The 15,775-nt window shown below is 41.0% G+C and overlaps 1 protein-coding gene and 1 long non-coding RNA gene across 4 annotated transcripts in view; one reads left to right on the top strand and one right to left on the bottom strand.

Moving 5' to 3' along the window:
* The window catches only part of Supt3h (SPT3 homolog, SAGA and STAGA complex component), a 333,205-nt gene that overhangs the window by 271,968 nt on the left and 45,462 nt on the right, over positions 1-15,775 (top strand). The gene's annotated exons all lie outside the window — the stretch shown is intronic.
* On the bottom strand, positions 11,390-13,139 carry LOC110312499. Of its 2 annotated transcripts, none has more exons than XR_002380059.2 (3): positions 13,079-13,139; positions 12,583-12,663; positions 11,390-11,448 (listed from the first exon to the last, which is right to left on the bottom strand). It is a non-coding gene; the product is annotated as an uncharacterized LOC110312499 (long non-coding RNA). The 2 variants fall into 2 exon arrangements; XR_002380058.2 differs by having other exon boundaries at positions 11,394-11,448; positions 12,592-12,663.

Here is a 15,775-nt window from a genome sequence, read left to right on the forward strand (position 1 = left end):
AGCCTCAAAAAAATTATTCTAAATAAGCCAAATTTTTATTAATGCCATTTCGTACAAGTTACTGCTTTCCATTCTACTGTCTTTAATGGATTTTCAGTATTATGAGTAAACTTGCTTGAGTCACAGTTTTATCGTTTGTGAAAATTAGAAATTTATAAATAACTATTAGGAACCTTTGAGAAAGCAGCCAGCATAATCCCAGTATATAAAGTGTGCTAGAAAAAAAGTATGAGTGAGCATTTTCCTTAAAGATCATCAATATCCTTAGGAAATTCAAAAATATAGTTATAATTATAGCTTGCCAATAATACGCTTCCAAAAAGGGTAGAGGGGAGGCCCTAGCTTAACATGAGCAGGAGATAGAGACCCAGGCCCACTCGTTAGCCTTTCTGTGACTGATGAAAAATGTTCTGTTTCTCTGTCCTTTTAGCACATATAGAATGATGGTAACGTGATTAAGCCAGAAATGTACAGTCTCTTGAGATCCATGAACACGAGACTCCTTCCCTGCGCTGCATGTTTGCCTTTGTGTGGGCAGGCATGTCCATGCTGAGCAAAGTTTCACTTCCGGCCATGGTGGCATTACTAACCACATGTGGGGAGGGAAGCTTAGAGGCAGAAGGGTATGGTAAAAAGATGAAAAGCTGCAGAAACTGTGGCTTCCAAAAAGTCACTGCCAGAAGCTTTTCCAGGAACGAGAGCTTAGAGGAGTTGGAAACTTTAGGTTGAAATGAAAAACCAAACGATGGAAATGCATTGTGAACTTGCTTTAATTATAGGTTTCCAACTTGGGGTACAAAAGGCTCCTTACCTGGAAGCAGCTCCTGCTGCCACTCTCAGTGAGCCTGGGGTTCCTGGCAGAGTATCGTTGCCCAGTCTTAAACTGTAATGTTTCAAACAAGTAAACCCAACAGAATACTTAACCCAATAGAATACTAGTGCCTAAGATGACCTGGACACTGAGTTAGCCTGCTGAAGGAGCATCTTAAGTTACTCAGGACAAGAAATCTCGCCATCCACTGCTTTCCTGCCATATGAAACTGAAACTGTAGTCTTTAGTTCCCTGGTGGGAAAGAGAAATACTACCCTTCCATATGAACAAACTCTCTGAGGCTGTCCTTCCTGATGGTAAGCCAGCATTTCTTGCATCCTTGATTGAGAGAATTCTCTGACTGTCTTAACATGAACCAGAACACAGCTTCTGTGTGTTGATACCTCCTTTAAAAGTCAAGTTCTAGAGAAATTCTCCTTTGAAGACTTGCAGGTCCATTGCCCCAGGAGTTGTTGGTAACGTTGGCTATACAGGAGCACTACCTATGCCATCCCTTCTTACCGATGCCATTCCCTTCTGTTTCTCAGATTATGGGCCATTTTCTCTAATCCAGTTCTCGTCTCCAACCAACTTCCCCCCAGATATTTTACATTTCCCAGTCTGATTGAAACCTGTTCCACACCTGTCCTGGTAAGATGGAGGAAGTTCACTAATCCTATGGAGCCACCCTGGATATCTAATAATACGTAGTTTCACTTTGCTTACTTTGAGTGTCATATAAATGGTGGGTAAATGAATGCACAGATTTATAGAACAATGGTGGCAATGGCAGAATCTGATTTTAATCGCCCTGGCCGGTATAAGCAAATGATCCATAACCTCTAAGTCAGTTTACAGAGAACCACAGAGCCGCCAAAAGAATGGGTGAATGCTTTGTTATGACTAGCATTGACCATCCATCTGTGGGTCTCCTCAGGAGTGATGGCGGCTTAAGAATGAACTGTTCATATCGAGCACACTGAAGGAACCGGAACTAGTCTCTGCTCCTCCCATCAGGCTGCAGTCTTAGCTAGAGCTAACTGCCTGTGGGGCTGACTTGGTACTCAGCACTTCATTCAGTACTAAGACACAGCTCCTTGTATTGGGCACGTAGGGAGGAGGGGTTGGGCTCCAAGACTTCAGGACGAATCTTCAAACTTCATTGAGGAGATTATCATTTTGCAGGTGGTATTATGAAGAGTACAAATAAAACATCTGATCGCCATGATTTTTACTTTAACACAAAACTAATCTTATTTCCACAAATGTTCTTGGAAGCATTCTTCTCCTTGGGAGTGAAAAAGTTTTGGATTAGAATATTGTTCTTTGCAATGTACTCAATGAAGTAATTTTTCATTCACATGGCCATTTTATAAGCCTTAAGTTTTAAACTGAAAACTTGCTGTGGGAACTCTCAGTCATTATTAAAGCCACAGTTTTAGCAAGGAAGCCATGCTGCGCTGTGGCGAGGACTGAAGCAGCGTCATCCGTTCTAGAAGCAGCCAATTGACAAACAAAATTTGAAGAAGACCAATTAGCAAAATGACTTTAATATTAACACAGATCTGTTACAGATCGCATAGACAGCCCCACTTTTCTGATAAAAGTGCCTTTGTTAGTGGCATACCCCTGTACAGTCTCAGACACATTTTTATGATGCATTTTTATGCATAGCCATCAATTAGGAGAAAAGTCTAGACATCTTGTTTTCAAACTCTTCTTGGAAAATTACCCCACATGCTGCTACAGAATATCTCAGGTCCCTACACACACACAGGTTGTCTATATTCTGAGTGAGGCTTTTTTCTCTGCCCCATTTAGAAATGCCCAATTTTATTTTATTTTATTTTATTTTTTCCATGTGGCAAAACAAAAACAAAAAAACAACCAGAAAGGAGCAGGTTGTACACCATGTGTTTCTTCACAGGAGTAAAAATCATCTTTTTATGCCAAAGAAAAGCAGCTATCTCCAGAGATGCTGTTGCTTTACCAATTGTGGGGGGGAAGGGGGTGGGAGGATAAGTCTCAGGATCTCAGTCAAGGGAAACAGAGTGAAGGAGTGAGTCCCTGTGTGCTCTGCCTGCTGCTGCAAGGACTGTATTCACCCCATAGGCAAGTAAAGAAAGCCTCCTGCCTCCCTACAGCCACCACAGCAGGAAGCCTAGCTCTCAGGGGTGGGGGGGTGCTGAGGCAGGCACCAGTTGGCTCATCCTGCTGGCCAGGGAAATCAGCCAGAAGACCTGAGAAAACATGAGGATGAGTGGAGAGATCCAGACTCGCATGGACAACTGCTGCATGGTTCTGCATTCCTGAGGGTTCTAGGACAGACAAACTCAGAGAGCAGATCAGAAGTTATTAGACATGGGGCAGTGGAGAAAAATTACTTTAGCAATATAGATTGTTTGGTCAGGGGTAAAGGAAAAATTAGGGAAAATACTGGTTGTGATGACATTTTAAATGTAACTATGAAATGTACACTTCAAATAGACTGGCAAAGGAGCACAGCGAACTTGTGATTGCAGCACCAGGAGCAGGAAGAGTGGGAGCTGAAGGCCAACCTGGGCTACACAGTAAGACCCTGCCCCAGAATAGAATATAATAAGTTACAAATGGTTAAAATGACCATTTTCATGTTTGAAATATTATACCACACCCCATCCACCGAGGAAAGACTGCTATTTCCATATGTCCTGGAGGTCTGTAGCTTGGCCTACCCCTAAGTGAAAGGCAATGGACACAGCTTAGGAGTGTGTGGCACCAAGCTGGTTTTTAGCTTCATATTCCCATTCGGGTCTCCAGATATGCTCACAATTGACAGAGTATCATTAAGAGTTCATACTGCTCTTAAATTAGTATATTTGTAGATCTACGTGTAAAGTATAATATCAAGATTCTTCGTGAGCAGCTTGCGAGCCATTCAACATTAGAACCATGGATGCTTTTATTGAAAATAATCCTAGAATCCAAGAGGCTAGAGAGGTAGTGCAGCCACTAAGAGCACTTGCTGCTCTCACAAAGGACCAGTGTCTTGTTCTCAGAAGCTGCATGATTCACAACTGTCTGCAACTCCACTTCCAAGGAATCCAACATGGTCTTCTGCCCTAGACAGGTACCAGGCATACGTATGGTGCAAATACATCCATGAAGGCAAACATACACATAAAAATAAAATACCCTCTTAAACTTTCAAAAATGAAAATTTTAAATCAGCTTTATTTATATAATAAAAAAAATCACAAAAGCAAAACCATCATAATGACACCAATACAGCTGAGAAAAGAAAAGCTAAATCATAATATATTCTATGCATTGCCACAGAGCAATGCAGACTTTTGAACTTGTTACTCTACATTAAGGTCATGACTTTGCCAGTAATGATGATATTCTTTGGAATCATCTGAAAATTATTTATCTTGTTTTCTGGGTCTGCCCAAAGAAAGAACAAGTTTAACTTTGCAACTAGTCAAAGCCTAGTTGACTAAAATCAGCTTAAGTGATTTAATTCTGAGGAGCTGGAAAATATAGTAGAAGAATTGCAACAGTAGTAGATTCTCGGGTCCACAGTAAACCATGGTCTTTAGTGGCAATGAAACCAGTTTTGAATCCCGCTGTCAATAGTTGGTGTAAATAATGTTAACAAAAGCTAACCAGTAATGTTAGCTATAGCTTACAACACAAACAAACAAGAAGCTTACACAATTCTCTCTCTGCTTGGCTATTTCACCTAAAAAAGAAATAAACTCTTTCTTCGCTTAAAAGAAAATGTCTTTTCTAAATAAAATTTTGAAAAATAGCTTGAACAAGGAAATTAAAGTGTTTGCCTAACTGTGAAGGAGAAGGTTCACAATATTCTTAAAGCCTGTGTCTGCAGAGAATAGTTCCAGTCATTATAAATCAGAGTATACTGTTGCTAAGAAAAGCAATATTGGTGAATTATTTGCGGTGCAGGAAACCTTGTTGTTGTTGTTTCTTGATATTTTACTTAGATTCTATGAAGTGAGTTAAAGGATATACATGTTTGAAAGTTTCTGTTTTGTCATCTAAAGTTAATTGGAAAATAAAAACAATGCTTATTGATTTTGAAATACAAACTGTAAACAGTAAACCATCCAAAATGCAAGTCTGTGGTAGAATGCCTGCATAACATGGGTGATGTAGGAGATGAAATCCCTAGCAAGACACATGCACACACACACACACACACACACACACACACACACATGGGTACATGAAAGCTCTAGAAATCATGGTTGACACTAACCCCATACACATTAGAGGAACCTTGGTGGAAAGATAGGAGGCTGGGAAGACAGTCTGACAAGAACAAACCACAAGCTGACATGGGAGGGTGGGAAAGCATAGCTATAGATTTGGGCTGTGGGAAAAAATGAGGAGGAAGTAAGACTCCACAGTAGACAGAGAACTGACCTGTGACTGATTATCCCAGGACAGTGAGGGAGGGAGGAGGTATAGCGAAGTGGCTGCTCAGCTACAGGATGCAGGCAGCAGCCTTCTTCCTGAAGAACACCTATGGCCTTCAGTATGCTACCAGTATGCATTCTAAAAGGCCCATACTAATTTCTTTACCAGGAGTTTCACTGTTTAGCTCAGTGAAAGTTTTGAACTTAAACATGGTACTTACACATTTAAAAGCCAATCATTTCATAGCCTACTGGTATTTCTATCATTTACATGTTTGACTACAAAACTAAAATACCCAGCTCTTTTTACATGAGTCTTAGAGACTCCAGTGCTCAGAAGCCATCCACTTGGTTTGAGCTGTTTTGGGGGTGATAGGTAGATGGAGAGGATCTCTCATTGGCCTGGAGCTTTTCAAGTAGGCGAGGCTGGCTGGAGCAAGCCCCAGGGATCTGTCTCTACCTCTCCACTGAAGAGATTACAAGCACACACCACCATACCTACCTTTTTATGTCGTTTCTTGGAATCAAATTCAGATCACCATGTTTGCAAGGCAAGTATTTTATCAGGTGAGCCTTCTCCCCAGTCCATGTCTAGGTTTTAAGTATAAGTCTGTGAGTCTCCGCTTATCTGCAATTGAAAAACCCAACATCTGTGACCTGCTTAGCCCTCAAGTAAGTAAAAAAGTAAGAGAAAATGAATAAACCATCACCATAACTTGTAAAATTATAGGTAAATTGATCATTTAAGCTTGCAGCCATGTCATGGAGTATGAGATGATGTTGTACCATATGCAAACCAGACCAAGAAAAGACCAAAATTCAGTTTCAGTGATGGTTCCTAAAAAGTATATATCATTTTTTCATCATCTTAAAAGTGAAAGAAAAAATAAACCATTGAGTGGTTTGTAGCCATGTGTATGCACATCAGTGTGTGCCTTCCATAGTGGTTGGACCTATCAATGGTGTGTCAGAATCCCTTGTTCCCCATATCCTCCCCATCATTTGTTGTTGGCAATTTTCTACATGACAGCCCTCTGACTGGGTAAGAGGATATCTCCATGTAGTCTCAGTTTGCATTTCCTAATGACTAAGGCTATTGAATATTCTTCATATATCTATTGGCCATTTGTATTTCTTCTTTTGGGAGCTGTCCAATTTGCTTGATCATTTACTGTTAGTTCGTTGTATAGTTTGGATATTAATACCTTGTCAGATTAGTACCTGACAAAGGCTAGCTCCCCGTCTGCTCTCTCTTCACTCTGGTTGCCTCGTTCTTCACTCCAGTTGGGCCCTTTAGTTGTGATGCTTTTTAATCTGTGATCTCATTTGTCACCCCTCTCCCTCTCCTGAGCTATGGAGAACTTCTCAGAAACCCTTGCCTGTGGCTGTATCTTGTTGTATGTCTTCTTCTTTTCCTCTAGTATTTTCAAAGTTGCAGGGCTTGCACTAAGTTGTATGATCCAGTTTGAGGTTTTGGTGTTTGTTTGTTTGTTTGTTTGTTTGTTTGTTTTGTGCAAAGTAGGAGGTTGGTATATAGCCCTATCCATTTTTTTTAAAAATCAGTTTTAGTAATCAGTTTTTCTGCCCCATTTGCTAAAGAAATGGTCTTTTTTTTTTCCTTTACACTGTGTTTGATACCTTTGTCAAGAATCAACTAGCCATTGTTGTGTGGGTTTCTCAGTCCACAGTTCATTTTCTTTGGGGTGAATGATTCTTGTGCCAGCACCATACTGCTTGTGTTAGTGTGGCTCTGAAGTAGAACTTCCGTGAGCCTCTAGCACAGCCGTTTGCTCAGGGGTGCTTTAGCTGTTTGGAGCCTTCTGTGCATTTAGCATTGGTTTGGAGTTGGGTTGTTTTGTTTTCTGTTATATAAAGAATATCATGGAAATTTTAATGGGCTTGCAATAAATCATATATTACTTTTCCTCATGGCTAGAAATAAGAAGATAAATGTTCAGAAATGAGGGAGAGGCTTACCATTTAATATTTTCATTACCATGCTTCAGAATTTTTAAACAGATAATAGAGATAACTTAGCAGTTAGGAACACTTGCAGCAATTCCAGAGAACCCAGGTATAGACGCTGCTCATTATTACACATAATCCCCAGAACATCCACACCTTCTTCCAGCCTCCACAGGGACCCAGAATACACACACACACACCAATTCAGTCTCTTTTTATTATTTTAAAGAAAGTATCAGATCACAGTAAGGCTGAGCCAGAGGGTAGTTCTGTCTACCAAGAATCTTGATGATTTTCTGAAATCTTTACCTCAGCTGGTTTGAAGTCTTGCACATACAGTGTATCAAGCGCTGTGTAAACTGACCCTTCCCCAGTCTTGTGCAGAGACCTAGACTCGGAGTTGGCCTGCAGTGAAGACTGAGATGTGAAGGAAGGGAAGGTTCCTTTTTCATGGAATGGGTCTAATTTAGGAAGCAGGACTACACAGCTGGCAGTCTTCTTAAATACTTTCCTCATATACCAGTGTGAAATAGCAAGCTTTTGGCACGCAGACAAGCTCCGTGAATTCATACGGACTGTTTCTTTTCTGTGTGTAACTGAGATCCAGTGCCCAGTACGGAGCGCTTTCTGGGGGGAGAAAAAGATCTTTCTAAAAATCTTTCTGTTTTTTTGTACTGGTTGAAAATAAGCCCTTTACACATATGGAAAATTATTAAGATTCCCTTCTTCAGAAAGTCACTGAAATGGATTTTGGCAAAGACATTTATTTTCTTGCTGCTCTGTCAAATCTTCCTTGTTTTAGACCACCACCCTCTGCCCAGTTTCTTCATAGCCACATCTAACTTTCCTTCAAAAGTGGACAAGCTTTCTTTTTAATAATTTTGTTGAGAAAAAATAAATAAGTATACATTATCTTTTTTAAGCAAACCATGGGTTTTATAAGCCAGTGACATCAGCATTCTACAAACAACAGTCACCGTGTTGTGTATGTGATCATCTTGAAAGACATCACCTCCCAAATTAATACTGCCAGTACAGCAAGAGGTCAGCAACTCAGAATACAGTGATGTGACTGTTAGCTTTTGTCATCTCTGATTGTTAGTGGTGGTAGTCTAGTCTGTAAAACCTGAAACCTGATAGCTGGCTAATTGTAGGAGCATCACAGTAGGCAAGCTCTTGTGGTTGGCTGTTATAAGTCTGTGTATTGTGTTGATTTCATCTGTAATAAGACATCCCACAACTTAGTCTGTCAACACAGAATGGTTGTTTATTGTCTTGTGCTTTCTGGGAGCCCAGAACTTGGGACCATCTTGGCTAGGCAGTTCTGGCATTGAGTTCACCATAATATGAAGCCATATGTTCCTTAAGGTGGACAGTTCCCCCTAAGGTGGCTCAGTTATATGGCTGACAAGTTCTGTGCCTTGTCTGTTGGCCTCAGTTCTGCACAGGAACTGAGGAAGTGTTCCCATTGGGCGGAAGCTAGCTTAACCCCAAAGAAGCAATCCAGGAAAGTGAAGTGGGATGGACAGTGCCTGCTAAGGCAAGAGTAACAGAAGACTGCTCCATAGTGAGGGAGCTGGGAGGGAGCCCACTGAAAAGCCTATCAAAGGCATGCAGTGAGTGAGGGGTTTGAAGAGGAGCTATGCCAGGCTCACCACACAGTGTCGAAGGCTGACTCTTTACTGCTGGATGCTGAGGTTGGAAACGGGGTTCCTGGGCCTGGAGATTGTGCAAAGGGAACCACAAGGTTGACGTTTATCTTTATGATAGTGTTTCATGATTTTGCTTAAATGGTATCCCAATACATACCAGAACAGCCCCAGAAAACACTGCCTACAGCTTTATCCTTTCTCCATGGCTACAGATGCTGGGTGTCAGACTTTATCGTTACACTAACCAGTCATTTTACAAAAAATTTCTGTTTAACCAGGAACCACAGCCATAGAGTCCTAAGCATAGTTTACTTTTTGTTCACACCCAGTGTTAACTGAACATTTTTTTAACATTGCATTTCTATAGGATGACTAATGTACTGTAGAGCAATTCAGACTTTTCTTTCTTTTAATCCACTTTGACAAATAAACCTGAGACTCTGCTGAAAGAGTTGAGGTTAAACCCAGCTCTTCCCAAAGCTACTGAGTATATGAGCTCGCCATAGAGAGGAGGCCTGCAATTCTCTGTCTAGCCAGGCTCATTCCCTAATCTGCTTGACCTTCAGCTAGTTCTTTAGTAAGACTTTAGGGTGAATCATCACAGCTAGGCTTTGCAGACCTGACTCCAGGAAGTCTGCATTCTCTGAGCCTTGGGCTTAGCCAGTCTCTGATTTTCAGACTAATGGCATTTTAAATCATGTACTCAATGATGAAATTAGCACTATGTGAAATAGGTGTAAAAGATGCTCTGGCCCTGTGACCTAAATAGATGTGTGCAGTACATGAGATGGTCCCACGATGTCCTTGTACCCTCATTTGGAACCTACACAGCTGTCTGGAGCCATCTTTCTAGCTGTTCTACCTACTATCTCTGAGATACTCTCTGTGTTCTAATCTGTTGTTTAAATGTAGAAATTGCAAGTGTCTTTTCCAAATGTTTTTTTCTGAGAGGAATTTCACACAGGCATACATGCACACTCACACTCAATGATGCATGAAATTACTTAGAGAAAAGCAAAATAGGACAGAGGTGCTATTGCATTTTACCTTGGAATAAGTGAAAGACCTAATTTGATGTCTGCACTTCACAGAGTCTTCCATGCTTGTGGAGAACTCCTGTGTGTTGTTAGAGCTTGGGCTGTATGATCTGAAAGGTCCTTTTACTGTAGTTTACATCTAGAATGCCCCCCAGAGGGCCATGCATTGAAGCTCCAGTCTCAATGGCACTGTTGGGCAGTAGTGGACCCTCTGGTCTCATGTCACTGGAAGCCTGTGCTTCAAGAGGACTGTGGCTTCTTCTCTTTTTGTGTCCCAGTGTGAAGATGGCCACAGACTTGTTGGGTCATGTGTGTTCCACTCTGATGTCCTGTCCTGCCACAGCCAAAGCAGCAGGATGACAACAATGCCTTGTATTACTAATCTTCTGGCTGATTCTCTGCTTAACCCTCTCACATGCTGTTATCGTTGGGTAAGCTATGGTCTCTCTGACCTTCAGTTTGCTTGTGTATAAAATATTGGCATATATAGTACCTTTCTGTGGAGCTGTCTGGATTGAATGAGTTAAATTTTTTGAAGCTCTTTGCAATCTAATAAGGCAGTATTGCTATAATATTTAGTATAGTATAGTATAGTATGTAAGTTAGGCGGTAGAAAGGAGGAAGGTGAAGCTTTTTACAGAAGAAGCTGGGAGTCACAAAAGCTATTTTTCTCAGGACAGATAGTGATAGAGCTGGAACCTAAGTTCCTAGCTAAGGAGTCACTAAAGTACATCATTTGTATGGTGTCTTTTGAAAATGTGTTAGCTGCCTTTAAAATAATGACTATTAATGTGTCTAAACAGCAAGACTCTCTATCACAGAATGCCAGTGTTTCTATAGAGGGTATTCTAGAAAAGGGAGAGGAGTGCAAAGTTGGGACATGGCCTGTCCCTGAGTCCCTGAGCACCCATGGGACTGTGATAATTAGCCTTCTTCAGAACTAATTAAGTCCCACCAGGGCAATGGTACATAGAAGAGAGGAGCAACACTGTCCCTGCTTTACCCAGGAGACTGGTTGTAGCCAGCTCATCCATTCTGCATTGCCTTGCTAGTATGTCCATGTTCCCACTTACTTAAAGAGAATGAATTGCATTTTATAATAGATGGCAACTGTGAGAGCCCTAAAACAATGGTTTTGTTTTGGAATAGATTCTTATTCCCTGGTCATGGTTCTGCCTTGGATGAGTGCGTAAGGAAGGAGCTTGCTCTCCCAAGTGTGCTGCTGCCTCTGCTCAAAGCACTTTTGAAACTCATCCTCAGTTATCACTGAACTTCAGCACATTCTTGGAAGACTAGTGACAAACAGCTTCATTACTTCTTTGTCATATCATACAGCAACAGGCTCAACTATAACTGAATGAAATGTAAAACAGAAAAATAACAGAATGGAATTCCATCCAGTGGTAGAGTTCTGTGCATCTATTGAGGGAGAACATTTGAGAAATATTACAGAGAAGTGTTTGCTTGCTGGTCATAGGTCACGAGCATTCTGGCTATCGTTGGCACACTTCCACAGCGCCAACATCATTAACAGTGTTTATCTTCATGCCTGTTCGCTTTACCTAATGGAAAAGTGAAATAAAAATTTCTATGAGAACTGTTTAAAACAAAATATTGTTCAATTTTTATACTTCACATTATTTTTAAATGTTATGAAAATGTATTATTTTATTGCCCTGTAAAGGCACACATGCTTATTAATCTGGTTTTCTTTGTCTATTTATAAGGATGTTTTATCAAAAATGATATTTTAAATATTATAAAGATGTAATGCTTTGCTAAATTAGACTATAAATGATTAATTTGGAAAGCAAATACATTTTAATTATTTTTCTAGAGTGCCTCTGTATGTTATAAATAGGCAGCCATTAGGAATCAAGTCACCTACATGAGCAGTGTCTTTGGGCACAGAGGCCTCTGCTGTAAAAGAACAGTTAGGCCAACATTTGCCTAAATGTATGTCCTGTCGTGGGGTCTGCACTTCTCATCTACGTTTTGTACCCTCTCAAAAGATCTCTCTAATTTTTCTCCTATGTGGATAAATTGATTTGTGCTTTTAAAATATCATAAAAATAATATATCCAGAAAAATGGAGCTGAACCTCTGAAAGAGCTTTTAGTAAGGGGAACAAAATTAAAATCTTGGCTGCTAACACCTGATCAGGGTTTGACTTGCTAAAGTTGTGTGATGTACTAAAGGGTACAGACGTCAAGAGGCCTAGACTCTGGTCCTTGTCTCTGCCACAAGTCTTTCTAAAGGACCTGGGACTAGTCACGTGACCTCTGTGGGGGTCTGCCTGCTCAAGTGTGAAAGGAAACTTGACAGCTTGATTGCTGAGCCTTGTTGTGTGAGCAGGCGGCTCCTCTTTCAGAGCTGATTTCAGTATTGTCCCAGCCTAGCTTCATACCCCTAGATGTGTAGGTCGCACACTGTATTAATTGTGCGCTCACCCCAAGAAATACTGTGGCCATGCATGATATGACTTCACCTTCAGTTCTCACAATGTTACAGGCTGAGAAGTCCAAGGTCAAGATGCTAAGTTAGTGAACTGCAGTTGACCCAACTGTTTCTCCCTGTGTCTGCAGTGACCTATCGTCTCTGTATGTGTATGGAAGGTTTCCTCGTTTTAGGCCACCATGCCTATCAGGTTAGGACCCTTAAGCTCCATGTCCAAATATGGTTACATTAGGGGTTACCTTGGTTACCTTAGGTGCTTAACTCCAGAACTCTCTCTTCTCCCAGCATCCTCCTTTTGGGGGGTTAGACAGAAGTGGTAACTAAAACCCAAAGCAATAAATACAGCATCAACAAACTGATTTTTTAAATAAGCATTCTTATCATACTTCCCCAAAGACAAGTAATGGCTCAGTGGTTACAGGCACATACTGCTCTCGCAATGGACCTGAGTTCAGTTCCCAGCACCCACAGTGGGCATTTCACAACCACCTGGAACTCTAGCTCCAGGTATCTGACACCCTGACACCATCTTCTGAACTTTGCAGGCAGCTCCCCCTCACACGTGCACATTTCCACTCACAGACACATAAAAATGTGATAGATGTTTGTAGTGGACACTCACACTTGTTCACAGCCACGGTTCACCTTGCTTGTTTTACCTTAAGTCTGGCCATCCTTTTCTTTTCCTGTGTGAACTCTTTCTTTATTGTGGAGAACACAACACATAAAGCTTACCACTGAGCCTCCTCCAGTTGCACAGCTCTGTAGCAATTTTTTCCATCACCATGTGCAGCCATCACCAGGCTGTTTCCAGAATTCAGTGTTCTGAACTCTATGTTCTTTAAACAATGCCCTCCCTTCTTTCCCAGGCCCCGGTAACCTCTCTTCTCCTTTCTCCATGAATTTGCCTATTCTCAGTATCTCCCCAGGTGGGACTCCATGATGTCTGGCATTCTCATCTTTTCAGCCAGCATTGAGTTGTCAAGATTCATCTGTATTGTAGTGTGTTGAGACTTTATTCTCTTATAAAGCTGAGTAGTACTTCATTGTGCCTCCCTACATACTGCATTTTATTCATCTCTTCATCCATTGTATGATGTATGGGTTGCTTCCACAACTTGGCTACTGTAAATACTGCTATTACAAATACTTTCTTTAATTACTTAACACTCGGGGGGGGGGGGCGGAGTCAAATGACAACTTGAGAAAGTCAGTTCTCTCCTTCTACCATGCAGCTTTTAGGAATCAAACTAAAGTCATCAGCCTTGGCAGCAAGGCCCTTTACTGCTCAACCTTCTTACCAGCCCAAAATTTATGTGTTCATGTATATGTCTATGTGAGTACATGCACACATGTGTACACACAGAGACTAGAAGAGGGTGGTGTATCCCATGGAGCCGGAGTTACAGGCATTTGAAAAGTGCATTACATGGGTGTGGGGATCCAAATCTCAGTCCTTATAATTTTCAACCAGTGTTCTTAACCACTAAGTGACTCATCTATCCATCCCTACACTATGAATATTAATGCATAAGTCTCAGTGTAGGTTTCTACTTTCAATTCCTTAGGCTTTGTGCCTAAAAGTAGAATTGCTAGCCACATGTTGTTCTGTGTTAAGTGTTTTCTGTGGCAACTACATATCAAGAGTTCTATGGCCTCATCAAGTAGATGGTTTAAAACAGCAAGGGATTCATATTGTAAGAGGGTCTTTACAGTGATCCCCTATATACCAAACTCTCTGTTATTAGAGTCTGCAGTCTTCAAAAGGAGCCCAAATAAAATGTCTCTAAGAAAACCATGTCCTAGAGTTAATGGTAGGAGATGGGATACATCTTAACAAATAGCACCTTATCTCTTAACAGCTCAGGTCCCACCAAGGCAGGGGATGCACGGATCTTCACATGTGAGCGTTACTCATGCATGAGTTTAACTCACAAATGCTTTCACACTAGAAAGAAAGTGCACCATAGTGTTTGATGCTCGATGCTTACATCATGCATGCGGCCTTGAGAACATTCAGAAAATATACACACACATGCATGCATACACATACGCATTGCATAAATGAAAATATTCAGTTTTTACTTAAGAATGTTCACTGTCATGCTATAAAAATAGTCAAAATCTAGAAACATCTCCATTCCCATAAATAGGAACCATGGTATAGCAATGGATTGGGAGATTATGTAGTTATTAATATTTTCAAAAATGTATACTTCTTAGTGATCACCATGTTACAATGAATAAATGACTTTACACACAGCAAAATCTGATCTAAAACACCATCCATAAGCATAAACCAGAAAGAACTGCTAACATGTTTAGTTTTTTTCCTAGTTTTATTAAGGAATAAACTATCCCATTAGGTGCATTTCAGAGTTGCAGACATCAATATTTATATTTGAATCTTACTACTACAATTTGGTAACTGAATTTTATTTTCTCCATAGTGAAATTGCCTTATCTCTTTGGTCAGGATTGAAACTCTTGCTTCAGCCTTTGTTCCTCCTGGTTCAAAGAGTTGTGGTAGGTGCAGACAACACTGCTCTATCAACAGAAGCTCAGATATTTCTTAAAAGCACATTGTTAACCAGATAAAATTAATCCACTAAAAGAGCACAGTGAGCAGTAAGAGAGTGACAGGCTGGGCCAGAGACAGGCTGTGGACATCAGGGTGCCACACAGCAGCTCCTGCTGCACTTCGCTGTCTACCTTTGTTGTATACATTAGAAGATGAGATAGGAAAGAGACATTTCCCACCTCTGCTTTCCCATGTAATAGAGAAAACGTTAGGTCCTGCCACATGATTGATACCTTGTTAAAGATTGGTAGGTAACAGTGCATGTAAGGATTTCCTGACCAGAGGTTATGAGGGAGTTATTTCTTCCATGGATTGCAGCACTCAAGTTTTGGAAAGAGGTTTTTCCATTTATGGGTATGATAACCGTTTAGAATTCTCTGCATTTAGACAGAGGATGGATGGATGGATGGATGGGTAGATGGACAAACACACAAGTTCTCTGAACATCAAAGAAGTACTTGCCCACAGGCCACTCCTGCTAATCCCAGAATAATTTGCCAGTTTCTCAAAGCAAGTGCAGTAGAAAGTCTGGCGAGTCCACTGGTTCCTTATTACCGTTGCTGGTTTCTAGCTCAGACTCTGTTTACTGTTTAGAATTCTGCATGCAGCAGAGGCGCCACATTGAGCCATATCCATGGAGATCTTGCTAGGGTCCCCAGATAGGAACTCCTGGGCACTGGAAGGAGTTACCCCTGAAGAAAATGACTGGCAAGGAGAGCTTTTTTGGCAGCACCACTACCCTTGTGGGGTGATAGGTTGTTTGCCTTTCTGAGGGGCCATTATTGAAGATAAAGGACAGAGCAGCCTCTGGCAGTGTTGGGAGTTGCTTCCTCAGGTTCTCCAAATGAGAA

The sequence above is a fragment of the Mus caroli genome, chromosome 17 (assembly GCF_900094665.2).
Source record: "Mus caroli chromosome 17, CAROLI_EIJ_v1.1, whole genome shotgun sequence".
NCBI classification, from domain to species: Eukaryota; Metazoa; Chordata; class Mammalia; order Rodentia; family Muridae; genus Mus; species Mus caroli.